This window comes from Myotis brandtii, unplaced genomic scaffold, assembly GCF_000412655.1.
Source record: "Myotis brandtii unplaced genomic scaffold, ASM41265v1 scaffold524, whole genome shotgun sequence".
NCBI lineage: Eukaryota > Metazoa > Chordata > Mammalia > Chiroptera > Vespertilionidae > Myotis > Myotis brandtii.
The window spans coordinates 403743-421578 of NW_005369911.1; the positions used below are offsets into that span (position 1 = coordinate 403743).

At 39.2% G+C, this 17836-nt stretch overlaps 1 protein-coding gene and 1 long non-coding RNA gene across 5 annotated transcripts in view; one reads left to right on the top strand and one right to left on the bottom strand.

Moving 5' to 3' along the window:
- Positions 1–1732: 1732 nt before the first annotated feature.
- Positions 1733–5819, bottom strand: LOC106728045. Its single transcript, XR_001364293.1, has 4 exons — positions 5761–5819; positions 5060–5313; positions 1930–2078; positions 1733–1845 (listed from the first exon to the last, which is right to left on the bottom strand). It is a non-coding gene; the product is annotated as an uncharacterized LOC106728045 (long non-coding RNA).
- A 98-nt stretch (positions 5820–5917) lies between these two features.
- Positions 5918–17836, top strand: part of JAKMIP2 (janus kinase and microtubule interacting protein 2) — a 127023-nt gene continuing 115104 nt past the window's right edge. For 3 of the 4 annotated variants that reach the window (XM_005877649.2, XM_014548880.1, XM_005877648.2), the window contains exon 1: positions 5919–6157. The gene's annotated coding sequence lies outside the window, so the exon portion shown is untranslated. Of the gene's footprint in view, positions 6158–17836 lie in introns of all 4 variants that reach the window. The other variant, XM_005877647.2, reaches the window with a different exon arrangement.

Genomic DNA, 17836 nt, shown 5'->3' on the forward strand with positions numbered 1-17836 from the left:
CCACCCAAGCTGTGCACAGCAGCTTTTGCATATGAATGGCCTGTCCTTTCTCAGCCTAAAACCTGCCAAACAAGCTGCAGCTGGGTCAGGGAGCCCCAAAGCTATCAAAAGAAGGCACAAGGCCAGCACCAGCAGCAGCCTGCCTTGCTTCACAGCTGGGCTTCATCTGGGCACTTCCAAACCCCATACAAAGAAGAGAAATCTGCAGATCTCTCTGTAGCTCCTGCTGGGTATCCCCAGGCAGTGGCTGACTTTGCACCTCCTTGGAGATGCAAGAGCCAGTGTACCCAGTGGTCAGAGTGAGACCATACCAGATTATAACTCTTCACATCCATAAGCGACACACTCAGGGGGCAGACTCAGTGAGTACCAAAGCCCCACTGAAGCACGTCCTGCCCCATAAGGGTGTCTCCTGCACAGCAGCTCTTCCATTGTAGACACAGCTGGTCCTCACAGCCAATTGACCTGGAGGTCAATTCCTCCCAGTGATGCCAACAGCAATCAAGGCTTAACTACAACAAGACTGTGCACAAAGCCTACAAAGGGGTGCACCAAGAGTGTCCACCTCAGGTGATTGGGGAGGCTGAGCCACTGGGCCCTATAGGACACCTAGCACAGTGGGGTGGTGAGGGCCTGGGGTGGGGTGGGAACCGGGTGGAAGGGAGCTATGGGGGGAAAAAGAGGAACAACTGTAATAATCTGAACAATAAAGATTTATTTTTTAAAAAAAGATGTCAAATTGCCAGTTATAAAAACAGTCCCAGGGATGTACAGTACAGCATAGGGAATATAGTCAATAATAATATTGTAATAACTGTATGGTGTCAAATAGGCACTAGACTTATTGGGCTGATTGATCACTTTATATATTATACAAATGTCTAATCACTGTGTTGTACATCTGAAACTAATATAACATTGTATGTCAACTGTAATTGAAAAAAAATTGTTAAATCTCTGTTCTTTCATAGCTTACCTTCTAGTGGGCACAGATAAAAAATTTTAAGGTACAAATAAATAATATATTAGAGGATAAATACTATGGAAAAATAAAGTATGCTAGGAGAGGGGATGGCAATGAAGAGAAGAAATAAAATTTAAAGTTTAGTCTTTTGACTAGAAATCATTACAAATACAGTTGAAGTTTCTGTTTTACAAAAAAAAAAAAAAAAAAAAAGAGGCCTGGTTTTGCTTTAAGTTCCTTTTACTGGGCATACCCTCTCTACCATGCCTATTTTTTTAAATATACTTTTTATTGATTTTTTACAGAGAGGAAGGGAGAGGGATAGAGAGTTAGAAACATCGATGAAAGAGAAACATCCATCAGCTGCCTCTTGCACACCCGCTACTGGCCCGCAACCAAGGTACATGCCCTTGACCCGAATCGAACCTGGGACCCTTCAGTCTGCAGGCCGAGGCTCTAGGGCAGCCACGCCTATTTTTATTACTGTTCTGCTAAAGCCAGGGACAAATTTCATTTTAAAATAAATAAGTAACCAGTAGTCAAATAAAAAATAACTTCTGCATGATTAAATATCTAAAGAAATCATTAAATAATCATTAAATATATTATTAAATAATGATAACCGTGCTGCACAGATACGGACACCGACAGGGTAGTGTTTGAATGTGTGAACGGGGAATTGTTCAAACAGGGAACATTTTCTCTCCCCCGTGGATCCTGTTTGTGTGAACGGTAAGAGGAAACGGAACCACTCACCCAACACAACACGGCAGCGCTGGGCTTGGACGAACGCTCCTCATTGGGCCCGCGGAGGACTGTCCCCTGAACAGGGCGCTTCCTGCGCCGGCAGGTGTCCGCCCTGCTCACCTACAAGCCCTTCCCTGTGGAGACAGCGGAAGATGAACACTGCGAAGGCAGCGAGGTCATCACATCCCCTCCCCTCATGCCGACAGAACTTCACTTACTTGGCGCTCACGGTTTAGGTCCGCCTGCCCCAGGCTTCGTGGCCGCAAACATCTCCCACGCAGAACTGCTTGGCCGTAAGGCAATATTGCCGTAAAGGAGATCAATAACGACAAATGAAGGAGAGAAATTACAAAGGACATAATGAAACCTGAAAAAGTGAATAGCAAAGTTAAAGACTTTATTGCAAAATACAAAGTATGCGAATACGTTTTTGAATGGTCTGTAGCCTCAAGGTAATAGCACTCAAAGAACTGATCTTTGTTGTTTGTACCTAAGCTCGCATCTTCCTTCTGTGGGAAATGTGGTCCACTCTGCCCTCAGCGGGCCCTCGCCTCTCTTCTCTCAAAAGGATGTGTTTCAAAATAACAAGCCACCAACTCTTGGGGAAAATCCTCATCATCTGGAAGTGAAGCATCCATCTTATATAAAAACTGCTGTTTGAAATTTTAACTGTGCTATTTCTGGCTTCTGTGAATGCTTGTTGGCTTAAATAATAAGGAAAATAAGACTACTCCCATTTCAGGAGGCGATTAAACCTTCTCCAGACAAAATTATCAGTGCTGGTGTCAGGCCAAGCCAGTGGTTCCCAACCTTCTGGCCCTTTAAATACAGTTCCTCATGTTGTGACCCAACCATAAAATTATTTTTGTTGCTACTTCATAACTGTAATGTTGCTACTGTTATGAATCGTAATGTAAATATCTGATATGCAGGATGATCTTAGGCGACCCCTGTGAAAGGGGCGTTCGACTGCCAAAGGGGTCGCGACCCACAGGTTGAGAACCGCTGGGCCAAGCCTTTGGTTGAAGTCTCAAAGCCCCAGCGCGTAGGGCCCTTTACGAACTTGCAAAGGGAACCAGTAAAACCCCATATTGGGGAGACAGAGGGTAAGATGGTATAAATACAGGAAACTTCCTGTGTGATTTCGCCCAGAATTTGAAAGACATTTTCCTCTGGGCCCGCGCACAATAATAAATGTAACTCCATCTCTCTAAGCATTGCTTGGTTCTTCTCCGGTTTTCTGTAACAGAAGAAATGCTGTTAAGACCACCAGCACCATGTCTACTGGTAACTGTGTAGGCCATTATGAGGGCTAAGATTTATATGTAATATAAAAATGGAGTCACTGTGAGAAATTCGTACAAACTAAAAAACCCCACCAAACAAACAAAAAAACCAAACTGTCAACCAGTTAGTTTCTTTTTTACGGAGATTGACTCATCAATGGAGAAATGAACCCCTCCACACACACACACACACACACATACACACACACACACACACACACCTAAATAAATAAATAAAACAAAAACAAACCCACACTGTCAATTGGTTTACAGTATCTTTTACAACACAATTTCCTTACTGCCAATTAGTGATGCTGCAAAAATGCTGTGGCAAAGACGATTGTGGGGAAAATCCCGGACAGTGATGCTGATGTAGAAGTGCGTGCAGACTGTGTGATTGACTTTCAGGCTCTGGTGGGAGGTAGGGCCCACCAGCTGCGCAGAGCAGGAGTGCTGAGGGTGAGCTGTAACCCTTTTCTCCACAAGTGAGATACCTTTAAGTCAGTTTTGTCAGAATAAGGCCCTAGCATCAAGACCTTTTCCATGCAGGAAAAAGTCCTCTCACACGTTCATATTAATTACGTAAGAATGAGTAACAAATGATTATAGTTAATATTTACTGAACATTTACTATGTACTAGCCACGCTAATGCTCTATATGCATCAACCTATTTAATTGTCACGATGATCTGTCAGGTTCTATGATTAGCACCATTTCACAGGTGAAACACCTAGGTTCAGGGAAGTTAATTAACAAGCCCCATGCCATATCTATAGTAAATCAAGCTCAGGCTATCTGGCTCTGAAACTTGTATTAATCCCCTTTGAACCTACAAATAATCCGATAGGTGAAGAACAGAATATCTTCCTTTTCTGTTAGAGTGGTATAGTAAAACCTCAATATAACGGACTAATTCGGGCAAGGGGAGGTTTATCAAAGCTGTAAGTCCACTATATAATAAAGTAGGTTTTCCGAATTCGTATGCTAAAAATTTGACAACTTAGTTCATTTACCTTTATGTAGACATGTTTGTGTAATCAAAATTAAGTATGTATGAAAGTTTAATTTCACATAAAAGTTTTCTATGTGTATTACTATAATTTTTAATTTATTTTGAAGAGATCTAATAAACGTGTGCATTCACCAGTCACTGTGAGTAAACAAATGCACACAGCTGGGGCGTGGCTTAGCGCACGTGGAAACATTGGCCAGCACCTGTTAAAACTGCTGCAGAAAGTCACACCACGTGACAACAGAATCAATTGCCCCGAGATGCAGTGTGATCACGTGCTAATCACTCCCCGAACATTGTTTACGAGAGGTGACTCTTGGATTTAAATACTTAGACTATAGTTGTAGCTATGTCATATTTATTTATGTTGGTGAAATTACTACAATGTTTTGTCCAACATATGACCTATTCACTAAAATTTGTTTAAAAGAACAGTGAATAAATAACAAAAAAATAACCTGTTAATTTAATCATAAGCAAATCTTGGCTAAAAGCATTTAAAAATTAACAGGGTGTTAATTTTCACACATAACATACAGAGCGAAAAATTTGTCTGTTAAATCCAAAGTCTGTTTAATCAAGGTCTGAAAAATCAAGGGTTTACTGCAATGGTTAAACAAGAGCAGATGTTAGTGTTAGGAGAGCCAGAGTTTTAATTCTGGCTCTGCCTCTTATTAGCTGTGTCAATTGGGGAAATTTATCCAACTCCTTTAGGACTTAGAACGTCCTCCATTAATCTTTTAATCTTCAGAGTACGTACTTTTAATCTCTCAGGCCTCCCTATATTTGTCATTGTCATCATCATCATCACAGATAACATGTATTAAGTGTTTTCTCACCTTACTTTCCCCCATATTTGTAACTGCCATGCTATTCCTTTAATTTCTTGGATTAAGACATGAATACAATGTACTACTACTACTGGTAATCTTTATTGTACACATACTACATGCCAAGTGCTTTTAGTGCATTATCTCATTTGATCTTTACAACTACTGCATGAGATAAATACCAGTGTCATCTATAATTTATAGCCAGAGACAACTCACCTAAACCTCAATACTGCTGACCTCACTCCTTGGGACCTCCAAAAGAGCATTCATGAAAATGGCATGGAATTTACCGCAGGAAATGAACTAAAAAGGTTTGGAACTATCCACCAACTTATGCTACTGAGAACCCTGATTGCTCAAGGAATTTGTTTCCTCTGTTCCATCTTCCTCTTCCACAGGGTAGTGCCAATGAATGCTGGGACTTCTTCACAGGGGGAGCTGGAAAAAAACAGTAAGACCAAGCAACTCTCCTGAAAAGAACAAGGGAGAACAGTGCCAAGGAATCAGATTCTTGTTTTATTGCAAAGTCCAGCCACTCCTTTTGCTTTATAACAACCTTGAGTGGCATTGAGTAAAAGATGCTACAAAGGACAAACATATCTGGAGTGATAATAATTTCCTATTACAGGACATAATTTTCTCCATATTTTTTCTGATTGCAAACTTAATACATTTCACTGGAAAAACCATATAAAATGCACAAATAGCTGAGCTGTTTTGTATGTTAGAGTCTAGATTTCGATTCAATTTAAATTATTTTCTTCCCGTGCCTATGCACCCTTGCCCCACTTTTAAAGAGCCAGAGTCCAAGATAGGAGAGCCCAAGAGCATCCCAGAGGGCAGCAGCACAAATTCACTCCCCTCCAGCTCCTCCAGCGTTTCACCCATCTCCCCTCTCCCTTAGTCTGATCGCTTACCATTGGTTATTACCATGACAACCAGCAGCTGCGGGGACGGGCAGCCTCTACCGCAGCAGGGGAGGGGCTGTGGGGGAGGGGGCAGGAGAGGAGGAGCCAGAGGAGGTGTCTGCTGCAAGTTCCTGGCTGCTTCTGAGCTCACCCCATCCTCCGAGAGGGAGGAGGCCCAAGTGGTGATGCTGGTGCTGCCGCCGCCTGGACTGCTGATACTCTAGTGGGGCTGGAAGGGTGGTTCCTTTTTGCACCATCGCCAGCCAGAGACTGAGGGTGAAAAAAAAAAATCCCAGCAGCCGCTGCTGATGTTGGGTTCGGAGGCTGCATCCGACTCGGTCACAAGGAAAATGGATTCAGTTTGCACCTCTCCCTCCTTTCAACAGCTTCTCGGGGTCTCAGCATGGTGAGTAAGACACAGTGGAGCTATCTTCTTGGTTTAGTTTGTTCCCAAATGCCCTGTGTATACATCTGTGGCCTGCACTGGAACAATGACTCCCTTAGAGTGGGAGAAGATGTAGAGACAGAGATGGGGATGGAGATAGAGGAAGGTTGCCAGGAGGAGAGAAGTAAGAAGGCATCCGCTCCCGTTTAAAAAAAAAAATGGTGTTCTGATTTTATCTTAACTGGCTTACAATGCAGAGTGAGCCACTTGGTTCCTGTCCTTCTAAGCTTAGCAACAGAACCAGGGGGTGGAAAAAGCTAACAAGAAATGGGTGTTATTGAAAGGAATCATTTCAGTTGCAGCTCCCACATTCAGGGCTAGGCCTTCCTCCAAAACACATTCAGTGCTTCATAAGCTTCTCTGTCTAATGATAAGGTGATTTTGCTTCTCTCCCTCATTGCGTGGGAAAGGTGGCCCCAGAATTGAGCGTCCTATTCCGTATTCTTATGTGCTCTTGTTGAGAAACCATTTGCTGGGTACAGTTTCATTTTCAGTGCATACATTTCATTGTGACTACACAAATGTATACTCTATGGATATGCATAACGTATATACACATTACTTAGCACTTAGAGTGCATTTATGAAACATATTTATGTGCAAAGCGTTCTTTGCAATCGTTCTTATGGGTTATCAAATGCCCTTGCATGCTTGGAGGTAATTGGATATTTTTGAAAGTATGCTTCTGGTTTGTGAAATTATTCATTGACTTCATCTGGATTAATGTGAGATTTATTCTTGTTATTGCCCATCAGTTTTGTTGTGACCAATTAGGACAGATGCCTGTCATTTAATATGTATCGTCGCCCTCGATGTGAATTCATAGCCGGCCTCTTTTCTTTATTTTTAATTAGGTTTGTGGGGGGTGATTTGAGAACCCGGACTTGACAATGATGGGAAAGGGAGGTGGCTTGTGGTATTATTTTGTGTACAGCGTCTTGCCAAATGATTGTGGAAACAAATCAGTTTTCTTGGAATTCTACCCCTTCCCTTTCATGTTTGTGCCTTGTGTCCCAGAAAGCACAGGCAAGCTGGATGGTGAAATGCATTCATTTTATTTAATAGTGATGCTATTTGCTGTTCATTCCTTCAGTATCCAGGCACCATTTTAGAGTTCTCTCAAATGTTGTATTCTGGATTCACTTACTTAGGTGGTCAAGTAAATCTAGGTATTTCCTAAGTACCCTAGCCATTTCCAAATGAATCTGCTTATACAGTGAAATGGAATAAGAGAGAGCAAAGCTTAGCAAAAGAATGTGTGGCTTGTAGCCTAAATGGGGGGTGGGGGGCGGGTATTGTAGTTTACAAATGCTTACTGGGATCTGCTTGACCTTTTATTATGCCAAGGCTTTAGGGCAGCGCAGGAGACTAAAGATGTCTAAGATGAGTAGGGTACAGGCCTCCATTACCACCCAGGATAATGGATTTCATTGAATTAAAGCCAGAAAAATCCTTGCAGGTAAAAGTGTGTTAGTAGTATTACATTCATCACATGGACTAGTTTCAGCCATCGATCTCGTCTCTAACAATATCATTGTCAGTGCAAGCATTTTCTACAGTGTAAAATATCAGTATTTTTGGTTTTAATCTTTCATTTTATTTTGCCCATCGCTTCCCTTCACTTAAAAATTGTATATGTATTTGAATCAGGTTTATAGTTTAATTTCTCTGAGAATAAATGTCCTATTTGGCTTATATATGGGAAGACTCTTCAGCAACTTAATGGAGAGAATGCACTTAATATGCTTATGGCATGTCATATATTATATAGATGCACGACTCTGTAAAGTCTTGCTACCATGTGCCTAATTATAACAGCTACATAAAGTCAAGCAAGGAAATATCCCCTGGGCTTGTATGTCACATCAAAATTTTAACACACTGCATCCTGAATTGTTTAATGACAACTTTTGACCTCCAAAAATTACAATTTCAGATATATCTACAGTAAGCTTTAAAGAATCAAGACATAGTTAACTCTGTTTTATGCAATGAAAACAGGTATCTTGGGGCTTTGTTTTCTTTCCTTTGTGTTGACTTTCCATGGGGATATGGTTTTATAGGTGATGTTGGTACAATTTGAGCAGAGGCAAATCACTGTAGGCCACGGATATAGAACTAACAGTCGTATGTTTCAGCTACATGGTCAGACCCTGATATGAATACAGGTCTAGATTTTGGTGCCACAACTTCAGGTGATTACATAGCCTTTGAGGAGGAGGCACAGAAAAGTGAATTATGTATAAAGTTGAACTCTTTAAGAAAGGATAAGGAAACTAGGATTATTACATTTAGAGAAACCTGAGAGATGACAGTTATTTGCTTCAGAGAAGCTGAGGGTTTACACGTAGGAAATTGCTTCTTGCCTATTTTTGGGGACCTAAAGAGTGGAAAATGGGATTCACCTGCATTGGAAAGAATGGAGATTATAAATACAAAATGTAGAACTTTCTGATAGCAAATTTGAGTGGTCAACTGGGTAACCAGATAGGGCAGTGCATTCTTTTCTCATCAAAACCTCCATAAATATGACCTAGACATGAATTGATTTGGGATGGACTAGATCAGGGGTGGGCAAACTTTTTGACTCGAGGGCCACAATGGGTTCTTAAACTGGACCGGAGGGCTGGAACAAAAGCATGGATGGAGTGTTTGTGTGAACTAATATAAATTCAAAGTAAACATCATTACATAAAAGGGTACGGTCTTTTTTTTTTAGTTTTATTCATTTCAAACAGGCCGGATCCGGCCCGCAGGCCGTAGTTTGCCCACGGCTGGACTAGATTCTTTCTCAAAAACTTCTCTGACTTTCTAGTCAACTGTCCATTGAAGAGTGTTTCATATCATGTACTTCTAGACCTGTAACAGTCAGACTCCGTTTTGTAAGGGGCTTTTAAATTACAGAATCTGGATATTTTTTACAAAATCAATTGATCATCTGCACAGAGAAATTTATATGTCATCTTGTGAGGATGCAGGGAACTGAAAAATGGCCATTTCACGAGAGTCCTTTCCCAGTAACTCTATGGAGTGTGATGCCTAATAGCCATATTAAAGTTATCCCTTCTGTATGGCTAATTTTGAAAAATGAAATGGGGTTCATTGGGGTCTAGATACAAAATAATTCAAGAGCCATCAGATTGATGTCAGAACAAAACAAAATATATATAAAAGGTACATTCAAACCCTGGCTGGTGTGGCTCAGTTGGTTGGGCTTCGTCCTGTGCACCACAAGGTTGCCTTTTGGATTGCCGGTCAGGGCACATGCTTGGGTTGCAGGCTCTATCCCTGATGGAGGGAGTACAGGAGGCAGCCAGTTGATGTTAAGCTCTCACATTGCTGTTTCTCTCTTTCTAAAAAAAAAAAAAAAAAAGAAAGAAAAAAAAGGCACATTTAAATTATTGTGTAAATGAACTGTTTAACAGCTAATTATCTTTTTCTCAAACACTATCTTGAAAATGCCATTCTGGTTGAGATAGTAAATATTTTGACTGGTATTTAAACTTAGGTAAAACTTGTTTTAATTGGAATAAAACACATTATCTAATTTCTCACTTTTTGATAGGATGTTCGTTATTTCTTTAAGTGATCTCAAAACATATTTCAGTTTTATGTACATGCTTCAAGTCTCAACCAGGAAGAACTAGAAGGAGAGTCAGAACCATTTTCTTCATTTCTTATAGGTCTATCAAAAGATTAATGCTTGTTTCCCATGGTTGGAGCCTAAAAGAAAACCAAATTTATCATGGAAGTTTTAACATAATATTTATACTTGGGTGTTATTCTGAGAGGTCAGTTACAACTGAAAATATGTTTTCAAAGGAGATGAATTAATTAATTGCAAAACAACTTATATGAGTAGCAACATTTGCATACGTTAGCACATAGAATTTTTTGGAGGATTTAAAATGTACACCTGTGAAAAGTTATTGACAAAAATAACGCATCTTATATTAGTCATTATGCCTTGTATTAATACTAGAGGCCCAGCGCGCGAAATCGTGCGTGGGTAGGGTACCTAGGCCTAGCCTGCAATCAGGGCCATCTTCTGCCCATTCACCAGTCCCCAGTCCCACCCTGCCGCCAACACCCACCCTGGTTCCCTGTTCGCCATCTGGTGATCTATCGGAGTCTGTGGGCTGCGGGGAGGGAACAAGAGGTCAGTCGTTCCGCCCGCTTGCCAGTCCCCAGTCCCGCCCCACCGCCAGCACCCACCCCAGTTTCCCGTGGTTCCCCATTGGCCATCCAGCGATCGGAGTCTGTGGGATGGGGGAAGGGACCGAGAGGTGGTCAATGCACCTCATAGCGACTGGTCGATCAGTCGTTCTGGTTGTTACGCCCTTATGGTCGCTGGCCTTTTATTATATAGGATAATCTTTTGTAGTTCTCATTAATTTTACATTGTTTATTTTTAGCTTGTATTCCCCCGAATTCTATCACTATAAGTATTTTAAATAAGTGGAAACAGTCTCAGAGAGGTTAGACTTGTTCAAGTTTGGGTTAGGTAAATGGTCTAACTGCAACTGGATTCCTAATCTCATGAGCCCAATTGTGCCATATTAGAAAATGTAACAAATTACCTTGCCAATTTGAATTTTTAAATATCAAATATAGTAGATCTGCATTAAATGTGGCTCATCTTTATTTGGATTTTTATTTGAATATTTCAGGTGCCATGATTTGCTCTTTGATCATGTTGAATTGGTTCAACAGACTAAGTGTATGGTTAGGGTATCAGACCAAAAAAAAAAAAAATGGTGCACACAAGAATTATTTTGGAAAAACTTTGAGATTCCTGATATTTCAGAAAAGCACAAAAGCATTTGTCTAGGGGAAAGTCAGAACTATGTTGGACTGCCCTGCACTTATTTTATGACCAAGTACTATTTTTATTTTTAATGAGAGTTTGGAAGGTAACATAATTTTATTCTGTGCTTTGGACCTTGAAAACACTTAGCCATACCTCCTACCTATATGTCCTAAGCATCTCTCCGCCTACATGGTCTTAAAAATAGAAAGGGCATTAAATAATAAACAAGTGTACATAGCTTCAACAACTTCCTGATATTATTCCTGAACAAACACTTTTATACTTTTCTGAAATATCAAAAGTCAAGTAAGTACCTTTCTCCAGAATAGTCTAATTTTTGGTGCCTCCCTTTCCTTGCGAATGCCCTAGCATACGCTCTGTCTGACTGGTAATTCTGTGCTGGCCAAAGAGCAAATTGTGCTGTCTGAAATATCATTCCATATCCATTAGCTTGCGGTGCAAGAGAGATCTGTCTCACTAACGACATTCTGCTTTAAATCAGTTTTCACCAGTACAGTTAAAGTTTGTCTTTGAAAGTTTTTTTTCCACATTTAAAAAAATGCATGCTCATTTTAAGAGAAAAAAAAGATAATACAGGAATGTTTAAAAAGAAAGTCACTCATAAGCCTACCATCAAGAAATAATGCCTCTTAGCGTTTTTGGAATATTTCCCACTAGATTTTTTTTTCTATATGACACTATAAACACACTCAGGCATACAGTTTCATAAATGGGACCATACTCTAAGCATTGTTTTATAGTTATTTTACTGTGTCAATGAAATATGTCTCTACTAAATTTTTAATTGCTGTGCATTTTTCTTGATGATTCAAGATGTTTTTTCCCCCACTTGGGGCTCTTTACACTTTGCTTTAAATACTTCTTATGATACAGGTAGAGCCTACTGCTTTACAGCAGCTGTGAGTCAAGCATTATTTTCAGGAAATACAAGATCTGTTACCCAGGCTTGCTACTACCTCTCATAATGGGCATTAAATTAACCTGGGTCATCTCTTGTCTGCTAACAATGAATGACTTTTTAACCCAAGTCAGTGAAATCCCTGTTTGAATCACTGGGAATTTCAGCAGGTGCATGCATAAACAATAATTTAAAATAACAATAATAAATATCTTTCAGATTCATGTTATTTTTCCTCAGTATGGTAGTAGCATCCTGCAATCTTAACCTCTCTGACCAACTGAACTCTTTTATGAAAAAATATTTAACTGACAAACATTAGCTGTCACATGACTTCTTAGACTAAACTGAAATATATTCTTGGCGTATATATCCCTTAAACCTGTATATATTTTTATTTGTTTCATATTTTATATTTTTTATTAAAGTATAGTTGGCATACAATATTACATTAGATTCAGGTGTATAAAATAGTGATTCTGCATTTACATACCTTAGGATGTAACCACAATAACTCTATTAACCATCTGTCACTGAACGAAGTTATTATGATATTACTGACCTTATTGCCTGTGCTGTGCATCACATCTCCATGACTTATTTATGTTAAAACTGGAAGTTTGTGCCCTGGCTAGTGTGGTTCAGTTTGTTGGGCATCATTCTGTGCACCGAAAGGTTGCTGGTTTGATTCTCAGTCAGGGCACCTGCCTAGTTATGCCCTCACATCCATGTTTCTCTCTTCTCCCTTCCTCTCTCTCTAAAATCAATAAGCTATACTTAAAAACAACAACTAGAAGTTTGTACCGATTATTTCCCTCCATATTTTTCATCCATTCCTCCCACCCCCTCCCATCTGGCTCTATATCTATGAATGTGTTTATGTTTTGTTTTAAATATGAATATAGTTTTTAAATGAAAGCTCACTCTCATCAAACTCTTCCCCTTTTAAAATATGACTAGTTGGATTCTTCTTATACTTTAACTTTGAGCTTTAATATAACTCCTTGTATGTGTGTGTAAATATATATATTACCCTCTGTACACTGTGTGTTTTCTTCATAGCATATATCAAAATTGTAATTTTAGAGCTTTTTGTTTGCTTTCTTGATTTTCCCTACCCTTCACTATGAGGGTGAAAAATTAAACTGTTAATAACAAATGGCTTAGCACAATATATGTGCTCAGCAAATACTGGCTGACTGACTGACTGAATGAATGAATGAATGAATGAATTGTCCCCTGAAACACCTCTGGCCTAAGATTGTAGAAGAGCTTTTTCACTAGTAGTTCTTTGCACTTTTCTCATCCTTTAATTTTGGCTGTGAAGATAAAATGGATTTTGTATTCAGATATGTGATCTTCTCAGGATTTTAAATTTTGATAAAAGAAAATCAAAACTCAAAAGGTAACAAATCACACCACTTAAAAATCCACCTTTAAAAGGTGTACACTACTATATGCTGTGACATAAATAAGAAAGCTGTGGACATTTCTTTTCTTCCCTTATGGTTCCTTTAATTCCCTTCCAAAGGGAATTGCAAGTCAGACATAGTGATACCATTAAGAGAAAACCATTGATTTCAGTGTAATTTATTAAAACAATTAGTAACTTAATTAATATTAGCATCAAATTACTTAATACACACTCATAGCTATTTTGCTATTCTAGAAACCCACCCTAATAAATTCACTAATCATAAACATTATTTTTTCATTTATATACCTAAAAATCAAGCTGAAACAAATTGAAGTAATAACCTCATTCAAAAGATAAATTAAAGCAACATCTTGCTTTCATGAAAGTTCTAAAATCAAATATCAAAAGAGTAACTTGGAAGAGTGAGGTATCCTTGGCAAATACAGAGGACTATCTTCAAGCCAATGGGGACAGCCACCTCTATCGGTGCCTAACCTGCTGATCCAGTTAAACTTCAGTATGAGGAAAAAGTCTCCGTTCCCTTTCTTTACCTGGAATCTATATAAAAATCATTTACTGCAATGCTTGAAATTCTGGAATCCAACTGCAGTTAAAATCTACATAGAAAACCAAATCTAAGTTTAGTTGATACTATTTGGTCAGAAAACAATTCATTGGTATTATTTTCAGGAATGAAATTTTGCTGAGATCATTGTGAATCTAAAAAGCCTTGTGAGCCTGTGCTTAAGAACAGAGGATGATATTTTCATCATGCCTCTGCTGCAAACTGGAAAATGTCCCCTGGAAAATGCTACCCATTATAACACAATGAAAATGTAAGCCAAGCAAATGTGCCTCACCTATATTTCTTACCTGCCTCTTTCTTATGCAGCATTTCATGGAGAGAGAAACCTCCAAAAATAAGCTAAGCTCTTACTTCATAGTCATTACTGATTCATATTTAAGTCCCATAAACTATTCAAACGTCAGATATACCTAATTTGAGCACATATTTCAAAAGAAAAATTGTTTTTTAAAATGCAAGAATACTGATGGAAACAATTAGAGGTAATCTATATATAGAAAAGCCTAAGCGACCATTACGACCGAATGACCGGAACAACTGGTTGACCAGTCACTATGATGCACACTGACCACCAGCGGGTGGACGCTCAATGCAGGAGCTGCCCCCTGGTGGTCAGTGCACTCCTACAGCCAACCTCCCACGGCCCCTCCCCCTGTCCAGCAGGCCCCAGCCAGCAGGCCCCACCTGGCAGCCGGCCCGCCCCCCGATCAGGACTGAGCGAGATGGCCCCGATAGGCCCTGATCACTGGCCAGGCCTAGGGATCCCACCGTGCATGAATTGCATGCACCAGGCCTCTAGTAGTTTAAATAAGCATCATTCTATAAAATTTAGGATATGGTGTCATTCTACCAATAAATTATTAACACGTTAAGCACCAAGCCTGTTTTGTCTTCCTTTCCGTTTAGCCTGCCATATCCGATTTCACCAATATGGTGGCGGCACCAGTGACTGACTAGTCCGGACGGAAAGTATAGTGTCAGTCACCAGTGACTGACATGGTGCTTAATGTGTTAAAATAATAACAAGATAATTGACAATGTTTTTTATGTAACAATAACCAACTGGAGAGTTTATCCTAAAAATTAACACTGAATTCACATGAAAATTCCTAAGATACTAATTCTTCCAATTGGCATGGACAAGACAGAGAGAAGGACTTAGGTGTCTTGAAGAGTTTATAGATCCCATTGCTTTTTTATGAATTTCCTAGATGGTTCAGATTATGAAAATGGGTACTCTGGATCACTGGGGCTTCTCTATCCTCTGCTCTGCTCTGGTTTACCTAGACCCAGGGGAAGGAATTACTCCTACTCCATTGGCTCAGTCTTTGTCCCTGTATCTCTTAAGGAGGAATTAAAAGGTAGTTAATTAACCATGAAATGAATTTTGAATTTTAGAAAATGTGAAATTTTTGCTGTATTAAGGAAAACATTTGAATTATGACTTATTTTTAAATCACTTCATTCAATAAAAGCATTTACAAAATTTAGAATTTACAGTAGTTTGAGCCAGGTGCCTAAAACATTAGTAATCATTAAAAATAAACCTTAATTTTTTTAAAAAAATTTTTTATATTTTATTGGTTTTTTACAGAGAGGAAGGGAGAGGGATAGAGAGTTAGAAACATCGATGAGAGAGAAACATCGATCAGCTGCCTCCTGCACACCCCCTACAGGGGATATGCCTGCAACCAAGGTACATGCCCTTGACCGGAATCGAACCTGGGACCCTTCAGTCCATAGGCCGACGCTCTATCCACTGAGCCAAACTGGTTAGGGCATAAACCTTAATATTTTAAAATGAAGTAACAGGAAACCCTTTACTTCTAGTCAGTTTTGCTTAAAAAGAACATTCAGGCATCTTGTTCTCTTCTTGCAAGATTGTCTATATTTTAGGCTCCACAGGGTACAAGGCTACACTACGAAACAAGAGAAGGGAAAATATCAGCCTGCAACATAGAAATTGATTTTTCTACCACTGTGTGACCTTCAGGTTTTTAACCTTTATAGAGCTCAATCTCTAAATGCATGCTTAAACATGCCTGAGTCATACTAATGCTCCTATCTGGACAAGTTTGACTACACATATTGTCGAATCTCTTCTAACTGTGGTATATGATTTTATATTTTTCTTCTTTCATTCTACTTAAGGTTTTTGAAATCAAACCTAAATGGTTTAGCCACCATCCCTGAAAGGTAGTAAAAAGGCAGGATTAATATTTCTAGTCAGCCACTGGTCATTTGCTTACTGAACTTTCACTAATATTTGTATAGTTTGAAAACATTAACAGTCTAAATTTATTTTCTATAATCCTCTTGCTTTGAAACATTGATCTTTGGCTGTATAGTCAACTATAATCTAAGCAGAATTGATCCGTTCTCAGCTCAGATGGTGCCATCACTTACCACATTCTTGGTGTCCTTAAATGCTGTTTGACTAACGTAAGGATCTTTATGACTGAGAGTAGCTGATGAAATAGTGGAGAAGCATTTTGTTCAGAAGACAGTAATTTTGCAAAACAGCACTCTCCCTTGGGTCAATCTGAAAAAACTTTCAGACTTGATGCTGACTCATCTGTATTATTTAGAAGAATTGGGGATAACCATAGTTTCAAATTACCTTTATAATTCAAGTAAACAATTTATTTTCTCTTTAAACCCTTCCTAGTATGGGAATATAATGAGGCCATACGCACAGTAAGTATTGGAAGACATGTTAGATTCATTGATTCCAGTAACAGTCAAGGGACTCTTTCATTACTGTTTTTTTTCTGCATTTAATACATAAAAAGTAACCCAGAAAGTGAGGAAAAAATATAAATCCGGAGGGAAATGGTCACTGAGTATTTAATGAGAGTATTGATTCTGATTCGCCTGCCTTCACTTTGTTTTTCTTTCTTTGAGCTGTGATTATCAGTACTCCAGCCTCTGCAGTAAATAATCTGCTCTCTCTCTCTCTCTCTCTCTCTCTCTCTCTCTCTCTCTCTCTCGTCAAATGCCACTGAGGCAGAAACCTTTAAAACTGGCAAATATTTTGAGCTCTTTATTTTTCTTTCAGTAAAAGGAAAGTCTTAGGCTACATTAGCTTCAATAAGGGCCCTTCCAGCTATAAAGATGTTTATGACTCTGTGACTGTCCCTCACATTTGCTGGCATTTCTGTGTCATAATAAATGCTTCCCAAAGAAATAAGCAATGAAAGGACTTGTATGCATGCATATTAGCATAACCAATGGACACAGACACTGGGGCGGTGGGGGCTTACCCGGGGTGGGAATGGCTGGGTGGGGGGGGTCAATCGGGAAAAAGGAGACATATGTAAAACTTTAGACAATTAAAAAAAAAGAAATAAACAGTGTCAGCTTTTTGTCATTTTTCTCTTTCATTGCCTTTAAGTCTCTCTCTCTCTCTCTCTCTCTCTCTCTCTGTGTGTGTGTGTGTGTGTGTGTGTGAGAGAGAGAGAGAGAGAGAATGTTGCCATTCAGTTTAGCAAAAGGTCATTAAATCCAAGCCATACATCTAAAAAGCCATATAATGAGGTATACTGCTGGACTAATTAGTCAGTCCAATACATAAAAGTGTTGAGTTTACTTTTTCTTGACTTCAGTCCAGATACTGGATCCTTAAGTGCTGATGTTCAATTACCAGGTGAATGATTGATTGACAAGTTTTCTGACTTATTTAAGGGATCATATCACATTATTTTTAAGGATTCTTTCCACTCAACATTATGAGTGTATGATATGTAGACCCCCAAGACAGGAGTATTCTCTGCCCTATAAAATATCTGCTCTTACACATTCAGAGTCAATTTCTAGATCTCTTTTTAGAGGCCATGTTGGAAGCCAGCTTGCCATATATGTAATATTTTAATCAAGGTATGAATGTAGCTCTGCTTGAAAGAAGAAAC